Below are 8,835 nucleotides of genomic sequence, written 5' to 3'. Positions count from 1 at the left end.
GCGTCCCCTGTAGTTCAGTTGGGCCTGCTTCACATGCGACCATTTCAGTGGTGGACCAAGAGCCAGAACATTTCACATCACTGTCACCCGCTTCGCAGAATTACGGTGACACGCAAAGGCTCTCGTACTCTAAGCCCCTGGATGAAACCTCAGTTCTTTCTGGAAGGAGTCCAGATGGGGACGTTGTGTTGCCGCAAAATGGTCATGATGGACACGTCCCTTACGGGCTGGGGAGCGGTCCATCAAGGACGTCCAGTCGGTGGAGTCTGGACAGAGGTACATCGTGGCTGGCACATAAATCGTTTGGAGATGCTTGCAGTTCTCCTGGCTCTCAAACAATTTTTACCCCAGTTGAGAGGTTATCACGTGTTAGTCAGGACAGACAACACGGCAGTCGTGTCATACCTCAATCGTCAAGGAGGATTACGTTCTCGCCCCCTGTACAGGCTGGCGAGGCGTGTTCTTCTTTGGGCTCAGACACCTCTTAAGGTGTACGTGGCAGCCATATCAGCGGGGCATGCACTCGTAGGGGGTGTTTCGGTTGGTCGTCACCCCCTAGTCTCACGTTTTATGCAGGGTTCGAGACGGCTTAGGCCTTTCCGCCCAGCCCGAGTTCCTTCTTGGGATTTATCGATTGTGTTGGAGGGCCTGACAGGCCATCCCTTTGAATCGATGGAGTCTGTGTCAGAGAAGCTCTTGACCCTCAAGACGGTTCTTTTGGTGGCTTTATCCTCCTTTAAGAGAGTAGGGGATCTGCAGGCTCTATCCGTCAGTCCTTCATGTGTGGACTTTGCTCCGGGGTTGGTTAAAGTCTTTTTGCGGCCTAGGCCTGATTATGTTCCGAAGGTTGCTTCGACTCCGTTTCGTTTTCAACAAGTGGTCTTGGAGGCTTTTTCCCCAGTTGAAGAGGGGTCAGTTAGCCTGAATCTCTGTCCAGTTAGGGCACTTAGGATCTATGTCGACCGCACGGTTCGGTGGCGTGGATCTGACCAGTTGTTTGTGTGTTTTGGTGGTAGGAGCAGAGGTTCTGCTGTCACTAAACAGCTTTGCAACATGATTCAATTAAAATCACAGCGCTATACATACATGCACGCTGGAGACCTTTTACCACATAAGGCTGCATCTAGATATTATTTAAAAATCCCTGAAGCACTTCATCCAGTAGCTTTTCTCTCAGTGACAAGAAAAGCAGACCACTGTTGTTAGCACTTAGCAGTTAGCACTAAACATTAGTCGGGGAGGAACTCTGGGAGGAGCTGAGTAAATTTAGTCTCACGTCACACAACACCACATTCGACTAGGAGCAGGTACAATTCAGATATCTTAAAATATAATTGTGACTAGTCGAAACTGAATTAGAGATATCTCTAATTACCTTTGCGTATGTGTGACGCCCTATTGAAGATATCTATGACGTCATTACAGATATCTTAAATGGAGTTTTGACTAGTCATAAAGTATTTAGAGATATCTCTAATCCGATTTCTTACTAGTGCAATTATAATTGCAGATATCTCTAATTGTCATTGTGACTAGTCGAATTATAATTATGACTCGTTAAAATACAATTGTTCCTATCTTAAATTATATTTATGGATAGTCAAAACAAACTTTTAAATGCTAAATCGGCTTCCGATAAACTTCCGATTAGATGAGATGGGTCTGGCTGCAAACCGTGGGCGTCTGGGCCATAGACATAATTATGTCTATGGTCTGGGCGAGTGGAGCTCCACTCTCGAGCAGGAAATACGTCACCTCCATGCAGTGTTGCCAAGTCCACGGTTTTCCCTCGGAATTGGGTAACTTTAAAATCTGTTGCCGTGGGTTGTTTTTCATGTCCACAGGTTGAAGCGAACCCAATAACGTGATATTTAGCCCATGCAATGCAAATTTTACCAGGGGAACCTCACCAAAAAAATGTGAATTTTACCCCGCCCCCCCCCAATATATATTTTTTAATTCAAAGAACAATAACATACAATATTTTATCAAGAAATAACAAAAAAAAAAAAAAATTACAACAAATAGGAGTTGCCAGGGGAAGGTAAGTATAACAGTTCAAAGACGCAAGATATACATATACATACTGTCAGTGTTGTGGACTTGTGTTTCCTTGTTTTACCCCTGTCTTAGTTCCTGTTTTCCTTTTTTGGTCATGTTTCCTGTTCCTGTCCTAATTGTGTTAATTTGTATCCAGCTGTGTTATTAATTATCTAGTTTGCCCCTTGCATTTACACCCTGTGTTTCTGTACCCCTGAGTCTGTGTTCGCTGTTATATGTCATCCTTGAGTTCCTGTGTTTGTATCCCCTTGCTCGTTGGATTAAAATCTAAATTGAAGTACTCTCCTGCATCTCCTCGTTCCTTCCAGAGAGATCGTGACACATACACTTATACATATCAAAATCAAATAAATATAAAGTTCACAAGCTTTCAAAGTTCTTACAGCTTTCTTATTCAAAGATTCTCTGATACCGTCTATATATATAGTTCAGCCAACAAAACCATAAAATTGGGTTTCTTATTAGATTTAGATTAGATTCTTATTAGATTAAATTTGGTTCACAGTATAAGTAAATTAAGTAAAAATACTGCTACTCTTGGTCAGAATAGTCAGTAAAGCCAAAGAGTACATTTTCCCATAGGAGTGAAAAAGGTCTTAAACACTGAATATCTTCATTGATACATTTTTTAACTTTACACCATATTGTAACTGAATATGTACAGTGCCAAAATAAGTGCAAGTGCAGTTTCTTCATATTCATGGCAGAAAATACAATTTACATTTATTATTTTTTTACATTTTGTAAATAATGATTTGCTGGATAAAATCTGTGAATGAGCTTATACGAAACTTTTTAAATCTTATTTCTAAGATGATATTTCTGTGGTAACAACCACACTTTTCTCGAGCAAATCCAAATTTTCCATTTAATAAACAGTTCCAATGAGACAAAACATAAGGCACAGTAACAATTTTTCTTTGGAAAAGAGTACGAATAGCTCTATTATTACTCATGAAATTTCAATGATTTCATTTACGATTTTAAGATTTAGTAACATCAAGAGACGCTGAATTGGTAGAATGGTCTTTATCAATAGGCTACCTAACATGTGAGTACCTGAAAGGATTGGACCAATAACAATTGAGAACTCTCTTTGAGGAATTGGTATTTTACAATAAGAAAGGAATTCATCATAAGAAAAGAGTATTCCTTCTTTGTTGTATAACTGACTAACCAATTTAATATTGTTGTCAAACCAGATTCGTGTTTGTATAGAATGTTTCTATTATTTCATATGAAATAGAGATGCAGAGAAAAATTATGTTTAATATTAATGACCAAGATTGGAGCATTTGTTTATTTTTGTTAACTGCTTGAAAATTTGTGTTTTCAGCATGGGTGTGTGTAATTTCCATTGTAGAGCAAAAGTATTGTCAAGTTATGTTTATCACAGACCTGATTTTATGCATTATTTGTAAAACCCCATTATAAAAACCCATTGGAAAACCTTGAGGGAACCAGCTGAGAATTAGTCTTTATTAGTCAGGTTTTGACATCACAACTAAAAAACACCCTATTCTCAGAGAAAGCAAGAACTGAAACCTGTTCTAAACCTAATATAAATCTATTATTATATCACTTACATGTTTATTGTACTGTTGTACTCTCTATTTTATTATCACTTTAGTACAATTTGTACTGCATATACTTTTTAAATATCACATATCACTTTTACTATATTTTTACTCTATTACACTATTATTACTATTAATACTATAATATTATATATATATATATATATATATATATATATATGTATATAATACTATAATTACTATTATTGCATACACTGTATCAGTGCATAATGTTTTACCACTGTAACTCTTACTGGATCCATAAAGGATTATCAGTTACATTTCTTATTGTTTGGTGTGGAGTTTTATATCTGTATCCTGCTATGAAAATATTAAATTCAATTCAATTCAAGTTTATTTGTATAGCGCTTTTCACGATACAAATCGTTGCAAAGCAACTTTACAGCAAATTAAGTTTCTACAATATTTAGTAGTAGCTTATCAGTGGTGACTGTCAGTTAATGTACGAAAAAATCAATTAAAGACGTAATCAAACAGACGATGAACACTATTAACAGCAATTATTATAATATAGAAAGCAGACTACCAGTGTGTCAATTTTTGATTTGTATTTACTGATTTTATTCCATCTTTATCAATGATGGTCAATTATTAGTACTTAAAGATTTCGATTTGTTTCCAGTATGTCAATGGGAATGAGCTGTGTTCTGACCTGAAGCACAAGAAAAGCTCAAATGTTGGTGTTGAAGACAGAGAAAGCAATTTCCACAAATAAAAAACTTCATTTCATTTAATGTACATTAGATTATATTACATGTATATATCACAGTTATACTACATTAATATTAGAATTGTTACCAGAAAAAAATAGCCGAATCAACAAGCGTGACAAGTGTAAGCTTTCACAATTTCTAACGAAAATTTATAATTTTCCAAGCCTAACTAAATAACTGGAGACAGAGTTATTTTTAATTCCATGTAGTTCACAAACCACTGAAATAGGCTGATAAATGTAAACGTTATCGTGTTTTTATCCAGAAAAAAAAAAAAAGAACGCAGCTCCTCCGTTTACCTCCATTTGTTTTTAAGGCAGTCTTGCCCGGACCAACATGGCAGACGTATCGCTAGTGGAGGTGTATTACCACAGGCAGTCTTGCCCTGACCAACATGGCAGACGCGTCGCTAGTGAAGGTGACGTATTTCCGCTCTTGAGTGGAGCTCCACTCGCCCAGTATGTCTGCACTGCAGCCAGACCCTATTGGATTAGATCAGCCGATCACTCTCCCCTTGTTCAAATACCTGCACTCGCGGTCTTTGCACCTGACCACTTGACTACTTATTATGACGTATTTCCTGTATTTGGTTCAAGTGAGCATGAAGACCACGGCTGCATCTGAAAACTTACGCCCGTCTCACACCGCACGCGTAAGCAGAGCAGAGGCAGCGCAGAAGCGGCGCGTATGCAGAGCGGGAGCAGCGTATGTGGTGTGATTTATGCACTTTTTGCTGATTGCTAAACAAACTGAGAGGAGAACTAACGTGTATACGCTCGCCAGCCGTCTGGCCAAAGTCCCATAGTATTCAGGCGTCAGACGTAAGATATGAGACGTTAGACGTCACAGTCACGTGTCGGAGCTGATTTATAGCGGTTTGGAACCAAGCTCTTTATATAATGCTATGCACTTGCTGCCTCAGATGTGGCCGTTGCAATGACAGACAAAACAGATCTCCGTCATTCGCTGGTCAAAAACCTTGTTAACTCCATTTGAGCTTGATTTTCATAAAATGTTAAGTGCAAGTGTCTGATAAAGCCACATACCAACTCTGACGACGCAGTGTTTAATTATATATAAAAAAAATGCTTTTTCTTTTCTATTTGTTTTATATTTCAGTAGTAATGTGCATACATCTCTCTTCCCCATTACACGGCTATTAAAATAGTTCAGTTTTGGTTTTTAATTGCAAAGTGGTCATATTTCTTATTGTTTCTTTATAAAGTTAATTTAGAAATATGTTTGGAACATTTTATGTTTGTTAAATTCAAGTTTTTGTTTTTTAAAGGAACGACCAAGTAGCAGCGGCAGACAGTGAGTTGAGCATTATGTTTGATCAATTTAGCCTTCTCAAACCAACACGACTTGCCTAAAATAAACAGACATAAAACACTTCATGCATTTCACTGTATTCATTTAAACATTTACGTAGCTAAATGAGCGCTGTTAGGCGCATATCCAAATGTTTGCGCGGAGAGTGGAAGCTAAAGCGCGCTTTGGAGGACATGAAGGCGCCAGCGCGATCACTTGCATTTTTTTTAATAACAGTGGAAACTAAAATATACGCCGTCATTTTTGCTCATAAAGGTAAGAGTATGCATCATTAGGAACTGCAAAGGGTCTACTTGTATTTGTGTGCACTCACAATATCAAAAAATTATTGTGCTTTTGTGAAGCAAGGAAAACAAACAGGATGCACTTTCTGTCCTCTTGGTCTTGAGCAGGAGCGCTTCACCGACATGATAAATATATCTATAGAATGCTTTAATTTACTATTTTAAAACGAAAACAAAACCTCTTTCATTATGTAATCCTTAAAGATGAATTTCTCTCTAAAGGCAAGTCCAATGAGGAGAGGGTGAGTCAGGTTGGTCAAATTTTTTTTTTGCTACATCGACTCAGAAAACATTAGTTTATTAACAAATAATTCAAATATCCCCTCACTATATTTACATTTTTTTTTTGTTGTTGTTTTTTATTTATTTTTCCGCTGTGCCAAAAATTGCAAACATTAAAGAGGAAATATCATTGATTCATATGCAGCTTGAACTGAGGCGAAGCTCACTACAAATTAAAGAGCGTAAAAAGACGTTTATTGTTTGTATTTTATCATAAAATTGACAGAAGGCTGAGACTTTGTATTAACAAAGCACAAAGCTGCGATTATTGAGTGGCTTGCGTGCTACAAATAATGAATGGGCTTGAAAATTTTAAACATAATTTCCAAGCATTAGCCTATACCGTAAATAAAACAGCTTGTGAATAGTCACGATTCACGTAACATTATTTACTTCAGAAAAATCAACAATAAGTTAACCGAGTTGGAGCCCATAACATTTGGGGGCCCGTACACATTTTTTGCATATGGGCCCGGGGCTGACTCGTTTCGCCACTGTCTCCCTACGACTGTGATCATAAGGCTTCAGTAGTATCAACACATGAGCAATAGGCTACTATATGAGCTACAGCCTTATTTTAATAGACATAACATTTGAAAATTAAAACGTGTCAAACTGGGTAGACCAGTTTCAAAACATTTTCAAATAGGCCATGTATAAACATTTATTAATAATTTATCAATATATAGGCTATTAATATGAACATGTAGAGTAGCCTACAACAAACTGCTCTTGTAATAAGCAGCTGTATGACATGAAAAAAAACAAAACCTGAGCTCTGAAATAATAGACATCTGCTGATCATACAATTATCTCGTTTTCAGAAATGAGGTCGACTGTATAGTGAATTATTTTTTTTCTTTAGAGACGTTATCTAGTTTTCAGAAATGAGGTCTACTGTATAGTGAATTATTTTTTTCTTTAGAGACGTGTTGTATTAACTATTACCAGTAAGTTCATATGTGCTCCGATTAACATTAGCCTATATTATTATATTGTATTATTTTATTTAAACTGTAACTGTGAATATATTTGGATGCTCCAAGTTAGTCACTGATGTAGGCTTACATGATTTTCAATTGATTTTTAGGTGATATTGCTTGGAAAGTGAATTATAATGAGTGCTCAAAGAAAAAAAAAACTCAATTATTTATGCTGTTTATTTTATTATCAAAGCCTATGTGATAACATAACCTGAGGCTAAAAGCTGTGATATTAATGTTGTCCACTAGGGAGAGCCACAGGATAAGGAATAGGCCTATTTGAAGCTTATTTTTAAAAATCAATTTCCACACTTTTGAACAGAAATAAATGTATATAACAATTTAATTTAACTATGATGTACTGACAGTATAGTTTTATATAATCGGTGTACATTGCTTATCCCAAAGATTTTCCAATTGTTTAAATTTAGCTAAATGCTGTCTTAGTTTTTCTCGATTACTAACACACAATTCATGAAACAATTCACCACTTTGTCACAACTATAAACACATTCTCGTGACAAACAAACTTGTACAGACTTCCATGTCAAAATCAAATACTCCAGTCAAAAACCCTTACTTCTATCAATATCAAACTTTGGCCTCAGATGACAAAACCTACAGTACAAATACACAGACAACTTCCCTGCCCAGTGAACAACGCTAGTGAGATCAATTCAGAACACTGTAACAAAAACCTCTTATTGGGATTCAGAAATAATTTGGCAGCTCAATGTCTTAGTATACAACATAAATTAAAAATGCAGAAAGAATAAAATACAACAATAAGCCTTATGAAACATCAATTTTCATTACACTACTGTAAGTGATCTTACAGTAGATGAAGTAGATGATCTTACAAGAGAAGTAAAGTTCAAAAACAAAAGAACTAAATATCAAATAGGTATGTAACATAATACAGTATACTGTTGATTACATACATAAATAAATTGGCCAAATTTCATTACAGTAGTATATAGTACAAAAATAAATTTCTTGGTCTTCTGACAAAACACGTTCTCAACCTCCTTATGGCAGTTGTCTTTCAGACTCAGTTCTGCAAAAACACAGGTAAAAAAAAAAAACAGGCTAAATTTGTCAAGTTTGAGTGTGTACAACATGTCATACTGTTTACTGGAGACCGAATAGTGAAATGTCCCTTATATAAAGTACTGTTACTATAGTTACTATACTGTACTACACTGTGTAAGCAGTGTAAAACCCTGTTGGTGATTCTTTCAGCTCTCTCTCCAGTGCTAGGATGCATTTTTAAAGCAGTCACCTGTGCTCCTGTTTATACTATCCTGAGATTCTGACTGGTGTGTAATCAGTTTTGCTACTGAATGCTTGCTTATGGATACTTGTGTGTTGTTTGAGTTCACACTGTGACACTAGAGTCAATTATATGATGTGTTTTATGAATGAGAACATAAAATATATGTAAAATGAGGCCAACTTTGGAGAAATCATTAAAAAATTGGAATGTGAGTATTTATGCATGCGAGTATAATATATAGCCTAGAATATTATAATTTCTAAACTACTAAATGAATTAGTAAAACACCATTGAAGTGTTTACTCA

General features: G+C 36.2%; 1 protein-coding gene across 1 annotated transcript in view; it reads left to right on the top strand.

Annotated features, from left to right (window-relative positions):
- The window catches only part of LOC107684161 (C-Jun-amino-terminal kinase-interacting protein 4), a 27,042-nt gene extending 21,041 nt beyond the window's left edge, over positions 1-6,001 (top strand). Inside the window, exon 29 of the transcript XR_001633820.1 lies at positions 5,991-6,001. The gene's annotated coding sequence lies outside the window, so the exon portion shown is untranslated. The remainder of the gene's footprint in view (positions 1-5,990) is intronic.
- The last annotated feature ends 2,834 nt before the right edge of the window (positions 6,002-8,835 follow it).

Source organism: Sinocyclocheilus anshuiensis, unplaced genomic scaffold, assembly GCF_001515605.1.
Source record: "Sinocyclocheilus anshuiensis isolate Anshui unplaced genomic scaffold, SAMN03320099.WGS_v1.1 scaffold1893, whole genome shotgun sequence".
Classification (NCBI taxonomy): Eukaryota; Metazoa; Chordata; class Actinopteri; order Cypriniformes; family Cyprinidae; genus Sinocyclocheilus; species Sinocyclocheilus anshuiensis.
The sequence above is the reverse complement of the archived record's forward strand: the minus strand, read 5'-3'. Positions and strand labels throughout refer to the sequence as shown.